This window comes from Epinephelus lanceolatus, chromosome 22, assembly GCF_041903045.1.
Source record: "Epinephelus lanceolatus isolate andai-2023 chromosome 22, ASM4190304v1, whole genome shotgun sequence".
NCBI classification, from domain to species: domain Eukaryota; kingdom Metazoa; phylum Chordata; class Actinopteri; order Perciformes; family Serranidae; genus Epinephelus; species Epinephelus lanceolatus.
The window spans coordinates 18,563,255-18,581,869 of record NC_135755.1 but is presented as its reverse complement, the minus strand read 5'-3'; the positions used below and the strand labels follow the sequence as shown (position 1 = coordinate 18,581,869).

The 18,615-nt window shown below is 41.2% G+C and overlaps 1 long non-coding RNA gene across 1 annotated transcript; it reads right to left on the bottom strand.

Moving 5' to 3' along the window:
* Nucleotides 1-581: 581 nt before the first annotated feature.
* LOC144459777 (uncharacterized) lies at nt 582-14,714 on the bottom strand. The gene is made up of 3 exons (XR_013488575.1): nt 14,227-14,714; nt 8,758-8,836; nt 582-4,433 (listed from the first exon to the last, which is right to left on the bottom strand). It is a non-coding gene; the product is annotated as an uncharacterized LOC144459777 (long non-coding RNA).
* Between the last annotated feature and the right edge of the window lie 3,901 nt (nt 14,715-18,615).

Sequence of the window (18,615 nt, the reverse complement as noted above, 5' to 3'; positions counted from 1 at the left end):
AATGTTGTTGTATCTATTTATTAATGACAATAAAAAGAATTGAATTGAACTGAATTGAATTTCTTGGAGGATTTCTCCCGTTGACTGGTCATGAAAAAATTTAACAGGTGCAAAGAGATGCTGAGCACACCTCACCGGTCGTATTACAAACATACAAAGGCTACTTCAGAAAGTCTGTGCTTGTCTGACAGATTTTGGATCAGTCTGAGCAACAAATGCTGAAAACTGTATAAATCAATAAAAGCTATCAACACTTCACACTTCATTTATGTCCTGCTCCACAGAAATACGCTTCAGTCAACATGTTGTATGCACATTGTGTGTGGAGAGGCCGTGGAAACGTGTGCGTACATGTGCATAACTCCAGGTTTAAATAAGGAACACTGCTGCGAAACCCCTTGCTTGCTCCGGATTCTCTCAAATCACTTATTCATTCGTCAAGCTTTCAGGAGCTGCTGAAATATGAGGCTGATAAAATTTAATTGGATCCGTTAAGATGCAAACTTGATAGCCTCAGTTTTGCGTCCATTATTTAGGCAGACTGCGAGGTGACTCATCTTTGATCTGGAGTGTTATTTTCTTATTTATTCAAAGACAGATACAGACAGTACAGAGGGTCAGGCAGAGGGCTGGTTAGTTTATTGAGGGTTTATTCAGACATGAACATACAATATACAACAGAGTAAAGAATACAAGTCGATGTGCCTGTGTTTGTGTGTGCATATGTGTACCACCATGATGCAATAATGTCAAGTCCTTGCCTTTTCATAGCAATTCAATTTGCACATATACAGTCGTTTCTTTACATGGAAAAATAAAATTGCTCAGGTCGATTATGAGTGGACTTTTCACGGACCCTAGCAAACATCAGGAGTGAAAGACTACGCATGAAGTAATAGTGGAGGAATCCTGAAATTGCTTAATTATTAGATGATGTATCATAGCAACCCAGTCGCCAAAAGAAAACGTTGGCATTGAACATGTCTGCAAGCCATGGATATGTCTGTACATTTGACACGTATCATATCAACGTTTCAAAGTGATGCAGTTCTGATTGTACACATGTATACGAGCTAACTTTGTCATCAGGAGGTGGAGGGGATGGTGGATGACCTAGGTGAGACGACTCGGCTGCCAATCTGCAGATGACTGTTCGAGACAACCAAAACAGGTGTTTTTAGAGAGACATCAATGGCATTTTAAACTGTGACTGTGGCACCAACTCTGGGTATTTTAAGCCAAACCTGACCTTTTCCACCATAACCAAGTGGGTTTTGCGCCTAAACATAACCACAGGTTAACCACAGCATTGTAGAAACGTAAAGAAATGAGATATCTGCTACATTTTAATGTACAAATGTTACATATCTATGGTTTGCAGAAATGTACAAATGTACAATGCCGACATTTATTCTGTCAGTCGACCTCAGCCCTGCCCCAGAAGCAGACTGGCCAATCATAATGTAGCATCAGGCCAACTGAAACCCTGAAAAGTGTAGGGTTAGCTAGCTAGCTACTGAAGAAGCCTACTGAATGTATACACATGCTGCTTTTGCTTTTTAATGATTATAACATTGAAACAAAGACCGACCCTGCTGTACAGGAACCAGTGAAGGGAAGCAGGGAAACTTTGCTGATATTCAACACAGAGTTTGAGCATCTTTCAACTCATCGTGTTGGTTTTGCTGCATTCAACTTTACTGTTTTGGTTCAGTCTCACAGCTCTCCCCCACTTTGTTTGCAGCAGCAGAAGGCAGCTGATTTCTGTTTGAAAAGTTAGTGACTAGCTGGTGAACACTGTGGAGCAGCTAAACAGCCAAATATTTTCACCAGGAGCTGGTGGAGACCAAAACAGAGCTAAAAGAAGAGTGAATATTGAATTTGTCAGGTGGACTGAAACACACCACCAAATGATTGCTAACATTGCAGGTGGATTGTTTGCTAATACTTTATCAGAACAACTTACAGTAAAAAAAAATATGTCAGTGTTTGTGTTGAGACAACCTACTCTCACTCCGAAGTTGTCGAAATCCAGCGCTTGGGCAATGACCTGCGGCATCAGACACTGACGGAAAAAGCCATCCTTTAACGTCGGCATGATATGCAGCTGATTGCAGTTATAGTTTAATATCGCTCGGCGGCATCAGGGGGAAACACGGAGGGACAAGAATTAAAGTTAAGTAGGAAAGTCCAAGTAGGGTGGGTGGGAGTGGTGGTGGATGGGTCCAACAAACACCAACCTTAACCTGTAAGATTATAAAGGCAAACCCTGTTTGTTTTTTCCTAAACCCAGCTATGTGCTTTTGTTGCCTAAACCTAGGCTGACCAAATGTCCTCTTTTGCCCGGACATGTCCACTTTTTACGTCCTGTCTGGGGCGTCCGGGGGGTGTTTATAAATTGATGATAATGTCAGGTTTTCCTTACAGGCTATTTAACAGGCCGGGCGTGCGCCGTGGGTGCTCCGCAGAGAGGAAGACCTCCATGTTTGAGACTAGACCGGGCGGCGGGAGGTCCGAGGCTTCCAGCGAGAGGAGAGGTAGAAATATAACAAAATCAGATAAAATAGGAGACACCTGTCTCCCTCTTTTATTTTATTTTCAGCGTTTAATCAAGGCGGAGGCGGGCGGCAGAAGGTCTGAGGGGAGAGGTAGAAACAAACAGCCAATGTGTGTGTGTGTAATGTTCAGGTGTTGTCACGTAAATAACAGTGCCCAAGCAATAAACAAGACAGACAATAGGATTTTATTTATTTTTACACTAAATTTTCACTGAAAGCTGACCGAATCCGACCCGAGCCCGAATACAATTTATACATTTTTGACCGAACCCGGCCCAACCCGTCGGCAAGGCCTACCGTCAGGACCCGTCGGACTCAGATCGGGTAGCCACACTCTACTGTGTGTATGTGTCCCCTATAGGGGCCTATCTGAATTTCTGTCTTTGAGAGATATTATTTTGTAATATAACTGAATTTTCTATCCATACATATAAACTTTAAATATATTAAAATTATAAGGCATCTTTGAGTAAACTGTTAGTATTATTTAAGTAGGCTATCTCGTGGCCGGGCCGATTGTCCTCTTTTTTGGAAATCAAAATATGGTCACCCTACTAAACCCAACCATGTGCGCAAGTTATTGGAGGACAAAAATTGTCAATTTATGTTGTACTGATGTAGTGCTTTTATTTTGAAAGAGACTATATGTAAACGGTAAATTTCCTGTGAAAAGAGAAGTGTATTTTGAAAGAAGACAATGCATGTGACAGGCAGAACTTGACACGTCCCAGAACGTCAACAACAATGCGCCCAGGGTACCTTTCTAGTCATATCGGGACATTTAAGATCCATGTCCAAACGTCGATATGTGTCAAGGTCAGAGTGAGAGTGTGTTGGTTTAGAGCTTGTTGCACTGCCCCCAAGTGGGCAAAAAATATATTTATTACTTTGGTTTTAAGTCAAAAGTACAAATACAACTTACATACTTCACATACATGTATATACATACTTCAATACTCTGACATCTTTTGTCAGATTTTTTGTAGTGAGTGGCATAACCATCAAGTCATTTTCTGGTGACCTGGAAGCTGCAATAGCAGTTGCTAAGGAAGGCCAGCTTTAGATTTCCATGCCAAAAAAAGAAATATACAGATTTAAGAGTTTGTTTTTCTGTAAAAACGGCTTGTAAACTGTGTTGATTTCACCCACACTTGTCATTTTGTGGTAATACTTCTGCTGTCAGTTTTCTGGAACAGGCACAGGAAGATAATGTCCATTTTTAATCCCACCAACAAAGCTTTTATTGGTTTGGTTATTTTCCAACCTGGGAACAGTCATCAACTTTCATTGAACCACTGAAAAAACAGCAGAGATGTATGCAGCACTTCAGAGTTTGGGAACCACGCTAGAACTACTCATTCTAATTTCTGCACAATACTTTCTGGGCTCCGTAATTTAGATTAATTTATCTATCATGTGAAAATGCAAAATGTACATATGTCTTGTACAAGGTATAAAAGTCTTAGAAACTGTAAGCAAACATTGTGTCACACACTGTAGCCTGACACATCACGTGTGAGACATTTCTGATAATTAAGTCCCAGCTCCCTTGTGAATAGAGTCAATTCACACATGCAACCAAAGTCATTTCATGGTGTGAAGAAAGTGAAATGTCCTACGTGACTTGTTAGCCAGCATGTGGTAATCTAACTCACTAAAACAGGGGCTGATGGCCTCACACCATTCCAGCGAGGTCTTCTGGTTCAGTGCCGACCGCGACTGGTTGGCAGCAGCCAATGCAGACGTATCTGAGGGCCCATAGGTAGATGCAGCTGGACAGGAAGACAGTCAGGCCCAGCAGCAGGAGGCTGAGGAGGGACTGAGGGGTTGCACTGAACAGCATGAAAATGGAGCGGTCATCAGTGGATTCCTGGGCTGGAAGAAGCAGCAGAGGAGAGGAGGTTCAAATTAGTCACAAACAAAAACAGACTTTACAAGAGGCTGACATGAGATGTATTCTCTGGTCTGTTGGCTACACTGCAAAGTCTTCAGTGAGCTTAATTTTTTTTAAACCCTTTCTGGTTATTTTCACAAACTTGAATTACATTTTGATTAAAAAATATTGAGGCTGACTATTCTGAATCCCTTTCTAGAGAATCGAAGGCAAGATATTAGAGAAACTAGCATGACATGGTTGGTACCAATGAATGCCTAGGATGTTTAGTTATGATGATACAATAACCTTTGTGCTAGCTTAAAAATGAGTGAAGTACGAGCATTACTTAAGTACTTTTTAACTGGCCCAGCTTGGGTCTATAATGATCACTTTATCATATATGACTTAACAGTATGAGATTTTAGCCCACTCTCATTGCCAGAGCGTCAAATACTGACACGTTGTCATGCACCTCGGCATGTGTCATTGATGTAGAAGGTACCCCTTAGTATCGTTATTAGATGCACCAAGCTTTCAACGAACTGTTGACGAACTGAACTATTGTAACTGTTAATTTTAAAAAATGAAAGTGTCATTAATTTTTTGTTTGCCACAAAGCTTGTTTTCTGCAATAATCCAAAATCCATTGGATGTGGATGAGGGAACCAGGGCAAAGCTAATTTCTATGTCAGACTACAAAAAATGTCATCTCTGCAGCACTCTCTAGGTGTGGAGACATTTCAGTCTGGACCAAAGTGATGATAGACATACACTGAGCCAACCTGCTTGCTAAGGCACAGCACAGTGTCCGGAGTTGTTGCAGAGATAAAGATAAGGCAACAGAAAGATAAATTCTCAATGATTAGGCGAGAAAAACAAATCTTTAAATTGAGATTTGTTCTGTGCAGCATTGGCCTACATCTTGAATGCTACCATGTAATCAAGGCTGATTAAAATTCCTGGGGTGATGGCACAGAGTCTCTCAATGACCGTTTTTGAAGGGTTCTTGAAGATGATAGGGTGCACACACAATGCACAGAGGAATAAGAGAAGCGAATGGCCATTTTTTCCCCAAGGCCTTCTTTGATGTAAACCCAGCTATGATTATATGTGATCTGAATGGCAAAAAAGGCTCTACTCTCTAGAGAGTGAGAGGCGACTGAAAATTGCTTTCTTGACATCACTGCAGAGTGGAAATATGTCTGGCTTTTTGATGAAAGGTTTGTGAGATGACAGTCATATGTGGACAAACACTAATTTGGCGGATAAATGTAGATGGAAGCCCAACACAGAATAAAATAGGTGAATTTTTTTTACATATCTCCTAACATAGATGGACATGGTCCTGGCTCAAATGTAGTATTACTGTTGGATTAATGTTTAATAAAAGTGGAAAATGAAACCCCAGTTTTATAAATCATTTCTGCCGCTATTCAAATTCAACAAAAAGTAAAATTTGTCAGACAAAATACCTTATATCTCTGATTCTGAGGCACTGACACAAAACATGTAGTTAACCACTGATGCTTCAAAGAGTGGAATACCTTTGTAATTTTAGCCATTTTGAGGAATTGGAAAATAATTGTATTTCACTTGTCTGGATAGCTGCAAGAATGAGAAAAATACACCCTCAAATGATTTGAAAGACAAATGCAAGCGTCATTACAAAGAGTATTCAAGTGCTTTTATGTGGATCTTAGTTTTAACATACGGGTTGTTATTAGATTGTATGTGCCATGATGTTTGTTACAGACATTCATGGTGCTCTGAATTTTTATTTGGCTTTGGTGATCCACTGACTTTTCATTTAATGCCACCAGCTGGTAGTGAAATATTTCAACATCTACCAAATGGATTGGTAGATTTTGTACACCAATGCATGGTTCCCGGATGATGTATCCTAATGACCATGGTGATCTCCTGACGTTCATTTTGTTGCCACCATGAGGTTGATATTTGAGATTTTTAGCCCATGGATTGGTATGAAAATCGACACAAGCATTCAAGGTGCCAACATTTGGTAAACTATTGACTTTTCATGTAGTGCCAACATGAGGTCAGAACTCAAGTGGTCACCAGCACAAGACTTAAAGTAATCCCCTCATTCAGGTTTATGAGCTCTTTCATTCACTGTAATCTGCAACTGCATGATGGCTTGTTCTACCCTCACTGCAGAGCAAGACATTCTAATCCAAACTCTTCTCTTGTCTGATCCCTTGGTGGTCAAACGAGTTAACCAACTCATTTCTGTCAGCAGAATCACTTTATGTCTATAGAAAATGCTTTATAACATACTTCCTCCGAGAATACTACCAAATATGCCCTTTCTCATCTGTTACACAACCCCTCTCAAGGTCTTTGTCAACAACAAAAAAAGTGTAATTTGCTAAGCTCTTATATGTTACTTCCAACAAGTCCTCTAACACATACAACCACATAGGTTATATGTTCCTAGCTTGTTATACTCAACAGGCGCATCTCCTAAATTTGCCCACTTATTGGTGGATGACAGAGTTGCCCATAGGTGACCGCAGATTTAAACACCTGGGTAATGTGAAACGGTTGCAGTTGCACCCAAAGAACACGGTTAGGTTTAGGAAAAAAGATCATGGTATGGCTTGAAATATAGTGACACAGGAATAAGTCCAAAAACCTGGAAATGAGTCAGTATCTTTGCACTTCTGGTTCCCTCGTCTCAAAGTCAATTGGTTTTTGAATGTTTTTTGTTAGACGCTTGAAGTAAGGTCTTTGGGAACACAAGCATCAGATGTTTTCATGTTTTATTCTACGGCGTAAAATACATCAGTAAATACCCCACTCGTGAAGGTTTTACTTGTCTTAAACAGACGGTTGCTAACAAGTGGCTAAATGAGAGTACAGAACTTTATAACTCAGAATGCAGCTTTACAGCTTTGTTGTGATAAGGACACTGAAGTAATTTGACTGTGGTGTAGTTTGTTTATAGCCTAACTTTAGCTCTAATTTCAGGTGATTGCATTTATGCTTCAAAAATCATAATGCTGTGTTCACACCAAATACGATGTGAAATTTCATGTCGCATTGCTCACACGAGTTTGAATGCTAGAATATTTTGTGTTGACACACTTCATATGCACAAATAACTTGTGTCATACCTGTGTGAAATCACTGAATCAATGAATGAACTTCCGCCGGTACGTCCCCGGTGTCATATGTCCCTCATCATCTCAATGCTAATTGCCTATCAGGGCGCAAAGCAGCCGCTAAAGTTCAGATGTTTCAACTCTCACAAATAAGCGTATGATGCGGAATCTTGCTACTCGCTTCACTTGCATCATGTCCATTGCACTGCCCACATCTAATCACATCTAATCACAGAAAAAACCCAATGGCTTTTTGTTGAAGAAAATCAGGGCGACTTCCAGGTTGGCTTACAAAAAAACATCACCCGTGCACCACTCCTTTAGTATATTTGTTACTAACGTAACAAAATGTAATGTCACAGGACATACGCCATGACATATGCCTTGTTTTTAAATAACACAACATTGGCTTGTGGTCTCACATGGGACACGAACGCCAGTCTCTTGGATTAAAGTCCTGTGTTTGTTTGACCCGTCCACCTCCCTTACCTTCTGCCCTACGCAGAGTTTGTTGCTCTTTATACTGCAAGACCTGACTTCCTCCTTTGCATCATAATAACTACAGCCACTAGAAGTTGCTACCTAACATTTAATGTAACTATAGGTCACAATTGTACAAACAACCTATGTGGTTTTATTTTAGAGAAAAATGGTCCTGTTACTTCACACACCTGCAGCCCTTGTGGTGTTTGTGATGGATGGAACTAAGTGTTGACTTAGTTATTCTCAAAAGTTTCCCCTTAATCTCCTCTGGCTTGGATTGTACCAAATTAATAAATGTAAATGTCAACACCTGCAAAATTAATAACATTCCCATTAGCCTCAGCAGCCTTTATCTAAAGCTAGACCGCCATATGTTGTACATGTGTGTCGCATGTTTGGGCTATATAATAATACTGATTTGACATATTTGGATCCAAACAACAGTAGAGCGAATGTAAAATGTATGGGATAAAAGGGCATGTAATGTAAAACTTTTCGCACTTATCCTTACACTTTAAAGTCAAGTTTAAAATGGTACTTCAATGTGATTATGGGATTATGATGATGATGATGCAAAAGTACTTTTCTTGCAGTCACAGTAGAAATTACATCTGCCTGCAGGGATGAAAGCTGTTCTCAGAGTCAATTATCAATCATAGCTAACAGCATAAATGAAAAAGGCTTTTAATCAACTTGTTACAAAACAAACTGCACTTACCTTTACTAAAGTGTAGAATCAGCAGCAGACTGATGAGGCTCCTAACAGCAGCGGCCGTCTTCATGGTGGACTGGATTCACTGGTAGGATGGGAAATAGAAGCAATAATAGGCTAATTACTTGCTTACTTACTTAATTACTTGCTGCATCTGTTATAAAAAAAGACTATATGTTTTTATCAAAAGGGGACCTTTTATGCTTTTTCGTATTTTGTGTTATATTGTCAGATGTCTACATTAAAGGGACATTGTGTAAAATTTTCAGTTGTTTATTGGCAAAAATTGATGTCTGCATTCATAAATATGTCATCACTGCTGTACTATTACCTCCACCAATAATCTGACTTATTCTCGTAAAAGGAGAATTTCGGATTTGTTTGTACATTGTGCTGGTAAGTCGTCTGTGGGGTTCCATTACGTTTCGCCATCTTGAGAATACACCCGCCAGCAAGGGACATACAGCACCGCCTTCGGCGTTTTCGTTGAGAGCCAGGCCAGCACTGCGTGACTGAGGAGCCGAAGGAGAGGAGCAAAAGGCGCTTCGCTACTACCCTGGCAAATTTGAAACAAAGTCCCACTCTTTGAGCATAATGCAGGATCATGCATATGCAGCATCATGGGAGACGGAATCCTTGTCGCCAAGAAAGCGCAAAAGGGAATAGAAAAGGCAGCGTGACCGGCGAATTAAAAAAACGAAGGCCCACATTGGGGTAGCCTTTCCCAGGTAGAGAAAGCTTCTGAGGGAGAATGGTAATGCAATCACAAGCCAGTGCCGCTGTTGGCTGTTAGCCGCTGTTAGCGGCCAGTCGCTAACAGCCTCATCCCTCTCCTCGCATCACTGCGCCGCTAGCAGCTGTTAGTGCTGGCCTGTGATTGTATTACCTTTCTCCTTCAGCAGCTCTCTCCACCTGGGAAAGGCAACCCCAATGCTGACCCTTGTTTTTTTAATTCGCTGGTCACGCTGCCTTTTTGATTCCCTTTTGCACTTTCTTGGCGACGAGGATTCCGTCTCCCGTGATGCTGCATAATACATGATCCTGCATTATGCTCAAAGAGTGGGACTTTGTTATGCGGCAGTAGTGCCGCTGGCCACTAACAGCTGTTAGCGGCGCAGTAATGCGAGGAGAGGGATGAGGTGTGTGAGGTTGAGCCACTTGTCAGTTGTCAAAGGACAAGACGTGATTGGTTTGTTTCAATTTACATCCGCCCCAACAGTCCTACGTTGTAAACACAGCCAGCATGGTGAGGAGGGGGTTTGTCAACTCGTGTCGCGTGTGTCTGTGTAGGAGCCTGAATGAATACTCCATGTAGTATCGGATGACATGGTTTCATCAGTGTTATCATAGCTTTTTGGTACACAGCGGCTACAGTTGTTGCAATAACAGTGAAACAGTGAGGCGCTAGAGTGCACCATCTGTTTGAATGCAATATACGATTTCAACGTTAGGAGAAATTCCTACACACTGGCTTTAAACATGGCCAGAGGTACATATGTACAAGTAATCCCTGTGTTTCCAACAGTCCAATTCTATTCTGGCTAAAGTATTATGCCAAATCCTACCAGATTTCTTTACATGGCCACCTGCTCCAGGCACGCTACTGCAGGTGTTGACATTATGTAACCTATACACTGCCTCTGACATGTAGCTACATGCTAACGTCAGGGAAACATGTCAAGTAGGTTGCTGATGTTGTTCATTTTGCCCCTGTTTTGGACCATATCCCTGGTGGAACATGTCCAGTTGTGTTTAGAAGCTTTTATTGGTGATTTTTCACGGTAAGAGGTGCTGCAATTCTCTGTTACGTCATTCCCCAGCGGCAAGTGCACTGCTAACGTTTATGTAGCTACATGCTAACGTCAGAGAAACATGTAATCTCAGTTGCCGATGTTATAAATTTCTCCAGTTTGATTTCAGATTGTTCGGTTGTGCTTAGAAGCTTTTACTGGTGATTTTTCACAATAAAAAGTGCTGCTATTCTCCATTACCGTCATTCTCCGGCTGTAAGTGCACTGCTAACGTACATGAAGCTACATGCTAACATCAGGGAAACGTACTGTTGGTTGCTGTGTTTAGAAGCTTTTATTGGGGATTTTTCGCAGTAGAAGGAGCCACTATTCTCAGTTATGGTCAATCGCCTGGCTGAAACAACCATGCAGAGATGCTGCGATAAAGAGATAGCCTACTAAATTGGGTGTTTCAGACAGAGGGTGAATACAGCCGTTCCAGTAGCATGCCGACAGTATTAGTGCTGTACCCGACTGACTATTCATTCCTTTTATGCCACATAGGCTAGAGTTTTAAGCTCAAATGGAGTTCAGCAGGGCGTTAAAATGTGACAGTGACATTCACCTAATGTACTTAGCCAAGCTACCTACACTAATAATGGATTGGAAATGTGCAACAGCGTTTTTTGGCGTCACTAGATATCAAACAAAAGCCAAAGACTGTATCAAATTAAGTTGCTTTGAGCTGTAAATTCACCACACCTAAGCAGAAGGCAGAAGATAACATTATCTCGGAGCCTGACAAAGCAAAGCCTCTCCTCCTCCGGGCAGCTGCCTCCATGCACACAGCTGCAAGTACCAAAGAGCAGTGTCAAAATTAGGAGTGCTCACAGTGCAGCTAAATTTGGGGACCAAAACATCACCGGATGTACAGTACAGGCCAAAAGTTTGGACACACCTTCTCATTCAATGCGTTTTCTTTATTTTCATGACTATTTACATTGTAGATTCTCACTGAAGACATCAAAACTATGAATGAACACATGTGGAGTTATGTACTTAACAAAAAAAGGTGAAATAACTGAAAACATGTTTTATATTCTAGTTTCTTCAAAATAGCCACCCTTTGCTCTGATTACTGCTTTGCACACTCTTGGCATTCTCTCGATGAGCTTCAAGAGGTAGTCACCTGAAATGGTTTCCACTTCACAGGTGTGCCTTATCAGGGTTAATTAGTGGAATTTCTTGCTTTATCAATGGGGTTGGGACCATCAGTTGTGTTGTGCAGAAGTCAGGTTAATACACAGCCGACAGCCCTATTGGACAACTGTTAAAATTCATATTATGGCAAGAACCAATCAGCTAACTAAAGAAAAACGAGTGGCCATCATTACTTTAAGAAATGAAGGTCAGTCAGTCCGGAAAATTGCAAAAGCTTTAAATGTGTCCCCAAGTGGAGTCGCAAAAACCATCAAGCGCTACAATGAAACTGGCACACATGAGGACCGACCCAGGAAAGGAAGACCAAGAGTCACCTCTGCTTCTGAGGATAAGTTCATCCGAGTCACCAGCCTCAGAAATCGCAAGTTAACAGCAGCTCAGATCAGAGACCAGATGAATGCCACACAGAGTTCTAGCAGCAGACCCATCTCTAGAACAACTGTTAAGAGGAGACTGCGCGAATCAGGCCTTCATGGTCAAATAGCTGCTAGGAAACCACTGCTAAGGAGAGGCAACAAGCAGAAGAGGTTTGTTTGGGCCAAGAAACACAAGGAATGGACATTAGACCAGTGGAAATCTGTGCTTTGGTCTGATGAGTCCAAATTTGAGATCTTTGGTTCCAACCGCCGTGTCTTTGTGAGACGCAGAAAAGGTGAACGGATGGATTCCACATGCCTGGTTCCCACTGTGAAGCATGGAGGAGGAGGTGTGATGGTGTCGGGGTGTTTTGCTGGTGACACTGTTGGGGATTTATTCAAAATTGAAGGCACACTGAACCAGCATGGCTACCACAGCATCCTGCAGCGACATGCCATCCCATCCGGTTTGCGTTTAGTTGGACGATCATTTATTTTTCAAGAGGACAATGACCCCAAACACACCTCCAGGCTGTGTAAGGGCTATTTGACCAAGAAGGAGAGTGATGGAGTGCTGCGGCAGATGACCTGGCCTCCACAGTCACCGGACCTGAACCCAATCGAGATGGTTTGGGGTGAGCTGGACCGCAGAGTGAAGGCAAAGGGGCCAACAAGTGCTAAACACCTCTGGGAACTCCTTCAAGACTGTTGGAAAACCATTTCAGGTGACTACCTCTTGAAGCTCATCGAGAGAATGCCAAGAGTTTGCAAAGCAGTAATCAGAGCAAAGGGTGGCTATTTTGAAGAAACTAGAATATAAAACATGTTTTCAGTTATTTCACCTTTTTTTGTTAAGTACATAACTCCACATGTGTTCATTCATAGTTTTGATGCCTTCAGTGAGAATCTACAATGTAAACAGTCATGAAAATAAAGAAAACGCATTGAATGAGAAGGTGTGTCCAAACTTTTGGCCTGTACTGTATACTGCACACTGACTGGCAGAAACACACAAACGTAAACCTCTGACTGCTCAGCTTGTAGCAATCTCAGTCAACTGAGGGGGTCACTGATTCGGACCTCCAACTTTCAGGGGGCAGCCCTGGACAGTATAAGGAAAATAAAGTGCTTTTTTGAACATTAAAGCATGCTAACAGTAAGTACCTTAAATTCAAGTATGAACCTGTAAATGAGCATCATATGTCCCCTTTAAAGATAATTCAGTGTAAACATAGTGTATAGGGTCATATACGGAATTAACCTGTAGATACACAAATCACGAACACACAAGGAAGAGATGCAACTAGGGATGTCCTCGGATCGGGACCGTATCAAAATCCGAATCGGTAATAAAAGATCGGAGGAATCAAAACAACAAAAATGGCCAGGTTTTTAATCTATGTTGTTCATTGTTGCCTCCGCTTTCCAATGTATAAAGATATAGGCCTATTTTGTTTGTTGAAGACAAGAAGAAGATACTGAATTTGTTTACATTTTGTGATGCTGAACCACCAATAAGCTTTTTGGATAGTAATCAAATAAAAAACAAACCTTATGGGACAACTTGAATGCATTCTTTTTTTTCTTTCTTTTCTTGCTTAATGCTTTGCAAAGTATTGGATCGGACTCGGTTTCAAAATAAAGGACTCGGTATCGGATCGGATGCAAAAAAAAAAATCGGGACATCCCTAGATGCAACTTGGGTATACTGTGAAAAGGAAATATAAACAGGCATAGCAACACAATTAGAAGTCACATAGAGGAGTGAGAAAAAGAATAGACCTTTGGAAATTCAATAGAAATGCAACAAGAGAGAACATCGATCTATTGATGATACAAGGATGTACCAATGTGAACAAAAGCAAACTAAAATACAAAACACAGGACTGAAAAATGTTTTAATTGCTTTTGAATCAAAGAGTCTTTTACACAAAAAAAATGGTTAAAAAGTCATTAAACAAGCCTAAATTTTCCATTGTGCTGACTTGAAAAACACAAACTGCTTACTCTTTATCTACAAACCAAACACTTCAAACAATATGTGATTATAACTGAGCCATGAGGAAAGTAATTAAGAAACTTAAAACCTCAAACAAACATGAGATGGATGTGTGAGAAGACAATGAACATGAGAAAATCCAGATTTTCCTCTTCATTTCCCAACTTACAAACAAAAAGGCCTTCCTTCTGTGCCAGTCCTCAAATACCCAAACACCAATAATCCACTTCTTCTTAAGAGGACTGAAGAAAAACAATTCAATTCGGTGGGGAGGTTTTGCATCCAGCATCTGCACGGGTCAACAACCGCCTTCCTTTATGGAGGAACTAACAGCAACCCCTATTACCAATGGAAACAGCTGTGAGGACACCCGAGGAAATGTGCACTCCTTTCATCACTTCTTGCATCTCGCACCAATTTAGTCGCTTTGCAGGAGGCTGGTTGTGCAGTCAGATGCACTTGAAAAATCAGAGAGATGGAGGAGAGCAAGAGAGAGGAGAGGAGTCTGCATCCAGAAATAGAAGCCATTGGGGCAAAAACAGTCGCTTCACACAGGTTTCACTCCAACACCAGAGACAGTGAAGTGAAGAAGAGCAGTGAAGAGGGAGCAGGGATGGATATTGGAAATAAATCCAATATGGAGAATAATTCCAAACATGAAAAATTTAAAGTGGACAGCCACGCTATAAAACCACTGTAAACACATTTCCTACCTGTGGCTCCCTCTAGTGGTTCAAACCGCTCTCAGAAGCAGCAGAGTGCCTCTCAAAAGATTTGCCTCCTCATGTGTTCATGATCTAAAGACGTCATGTGACAAGTGAGAGGTAGAGACGTTGCAGCAATGCATGTAAACCATAAATATAGATAATGTAAGGTGAAGCTGCATAACAAAAAGAATGCACATTGGGGACTGTGTGAAAATTATAGGGGTGGGAAAGATGATTTTCTATAGCAAAACACTCCCTAGCATTAATAATGTTTTCTTTGGACCGTCTTCTTGACAGCATCATGGATGGTGTACTGTACTCTAATTTAATCTTAAAGGAACTGTATATCAAAAGGTTTATACAGCAGCAGAAGAAATGTGATGTTGCTCCAGGTTTCAAAGGGTTGAAAAAAAGCGTAGACATAAAACGACTAACGAATGTTGCTCTCACACCTGGGATTTAAAAAATGTGTTAATGAACCTTACATATGAAAAAACCTGCCTTGAATTTGAGATGATGAGCAGAGAAACAATACAACACGCCTTTTTAACAACCTCCAGACAAGGGGAAGAAACAAGCACACAAATGTTTGGAGATTGGTCTACTGGTCCATTTAACTCTTCTGAACAAGGATATAAAAATCATCCATGTGCGCGCCTAACTCAAAACTGAGAAAACTGTGTAATCTTTAAATAACTTGCAGCATGTTGAGTCATAAAATTGGCAAAATTGGCATCAAACATGCTGCAGAGTAACTTTGTCTTTCAACAGATGGCGAGAACGGCTGTGCTTGTAATTATTTTTTTCATACCGTTATTCTGAGATAAGTTATTTTGTTACCTCAAGAAAACAAGCTTTGTTATCTCCTGATATCAGATAATCAACCCGCTATCACAAAAAAAAGTTGTTTTATTTTGTTATCTCTAAAAAAAGAGCTTAGCTATCTGAAGTTATTAAATTACTTCTCCAGATAATGAGTAAACTATGTTGTTACCTCAGGAAAACAAGCGTTGTTATCTCAAGATAGCCAGATCGTTAACATCTCCCAAGAAAGGTTGTTTAATTTCGAGATAATCAACCTGTTATAACAAGTAAACAAAAAGGTTGTTTCATTTCATTATCTGCAAAAAACAAGCTTTGTTATCTTGTGATAATGAGGTTGTTTCCTCTTATTAGGCTACTCATAATGTTTATCAGAGATCAGGAGCACCTTGCCAGCATGCATAGATTGCTTCTTTCCAACTGTAGCATCTGATTTAAGATGAAAATGCTGATCAATGAGTACCCATTATTGGTATTACTGATCACATCAGATGATAGTGGTGATGAAGTGTCAATAGAGCTGTAACACAGTATTCTCTTTTGCTCACAAGAGCGACCAGATCACAGTCAGGTGCACCCTGCCAAGAGATCCGTGCCAAACACCCTTTTCGTAATTTCGTAGCCAGGCTTCTTTGATGCACCTGTGGCACACCTGGGTACTGGGTGGGATCAGAAAGAACATATCAGTGGATACAGCAGAGGCTGCGACAATTATGGCATATCACATTCACTACCGTCACCCCCATTGTTTGAGGGCTCCCGTCATGATGACACGCAACAGTTAAGGAATCCAGTGGAGAAATTTCCTCAAAGAAGAGTAAGTTTGGAACCTGAATAATCCCTACCACATCATGTTGGTCATCACAGCCACACATCTTACAACAAGGAGCCATTTTAGTTCTACAAAGAGCAAAAGTGAGATTTTTTTTCTTGTCTTTTGGAAAGCAATATGTTTTCTTGAGCCTGGTCTCACTTCGAAGTAGTCAGAATCCGGCGCTTGGAAAGTGACTTGCAGCGTCAGAAACCAACAACAAAAGGTGTCCTTTAGCATCGACATGATACTTGACCGATTGCTGTTTTAGTTTTAACGTCGCCCAGCGGCATCAGGGGGACATACGGCATGGCAAGAACGAAAGTTAAGGCGCTGAAAGTGCGATTGGGGTGGGTGGGAGTGGTGGTGGATGGGTCCAACAAACACGACTTTGACCCTGGAGAGCGGTGTTTGTGTCCTGTAAGATTCTAAAGCCAAACCCTGTTCTTTTTTCCTAAACCCAACCATGTGTGTATGTTGTTGAAGGAAAAAACATCAATTCGTTGTGTTATAGCAATGTAGTGCGTTTATTTTGAAAGAGACTGTATGAAATGGAAGTTTATCTTGAAAGAAGACAATGCATGAAACAGGCAGAACTTGACACAGCGTCCCAGAGCGTCAACAACCAACACACCCAGGGTACCTTTCACGTCGTATCTGGATGTGGAAAGTCCATGACCAAACATTGATATGTGATGAGGTCGGATTCAGAACGTGTTGGTATGGCATATTCATGTTACATCCTTTAGACCATAATTATAGGCAGCAGAGTGGGAAATACCGATCTGCCAGCCTCCGACTTGCAATTCTGACTCCAAATATCAGGAATGTCTAATAATATCTCCCACTTGGTGAAAATAACCACAGACATGCCAACAAGCTGTTGGCAAAATGGCTGCGAATCAAAATGCACCACCAGTAGGGCCATTGTTTCAGCTCAGACTTTACCATATTGAGAGATCTAGTTGAGACATGAGATTGATTTGTGTTTCATCACAAATCAGGTAATTTCACCAGTGGTCCTCTCTCCCTAAAACATGATTCATTTCCTTCCTGCAAAGCTTTTACAGCACACTTAAATGGAACCTTTGCAGCCTGGGGTTGGCCACCCTGCTGGATGAATGAAGCAAAAGAAGAAACACTTTGCCAGAGAAAGTGAGTGTTATGCACAGCCTATTTTGGCACCGTGACTGGGAGGGAGTACACAATATCTTCACATGGGTGGGCGCGAAATTATAGTGCCTCACCCATCAGACAGAGCAGCAGGCGCAGAGAACAACTGAGCTGAACAACATACACACAGAAACACACACTGCTTTTGACAGTCTTCCATGTAATTAGGGTTAGTTTTCTAGCTTTTATTGACAGAGCGATACAGCTGTAAGAGCTGGCAAACACGCTGTGAGAATACAGACGATGGGGGGGGGGGCTCAGTCCAGCTGAGAAATAATGGAAGAACATTGACTCATTTTTATTCTACGTTATTCCTGATATTTAAAGCTAAGACGTGAGTGAAAGGTGATAGAATGAGCAATACTAGACAATGATGAAAGAGGTTTAAGCAAGAAAACGATACAAGGATTATCCATCGATAAAATAGCCAACTAATAAATTTGCCAACCGTAAATTAACACAGAGAAGAAAAACAACATCTGCAGCACTCTGACTAGAGGCCAAAACATGTCGTGGCGTGGACGTGTTTCACAGTTCAAGAAGAAGACAACAGGATTGCACTGAGGGTCTGATCTCTAGTGATGGCCAAATGAGGCCTCATGAACCACTGTCTTTATTTTCTGAAGCCACTAGATGGTGCTGTGTGTTCAACAAAGGTTTGAAAGCACACTTCGTTGCAAGTCCTTCAGCCTTTATCTTTAAACCAAGAGTGCCATCTGGTGGGGTCAGAAAATAAAGAAAGTGGTTCATGAGGCTTCATTTGGCCATCACTTCTGATCTCCAGCCTCCTGACACAGGTTAGACGCAGGGCTGAAGGACTGTCTCCAGAGTGTTAGCATGAGCTAATTAGCTGCAACGCCAAGCTTTTAAATCAGCCATATTTTCACACTACGTCTCAGCCTCTCTGACCGTCAGGTGTACATAGACTACTGGTTATACACTCTTTTTTAAAACACAAAAATGTGAAATTATTGATCATCTGTATCAGTTGAAAAAATCCATGTTGGTGTATCCCTAGTTGAGATATTACAGTTTGACAGACAGA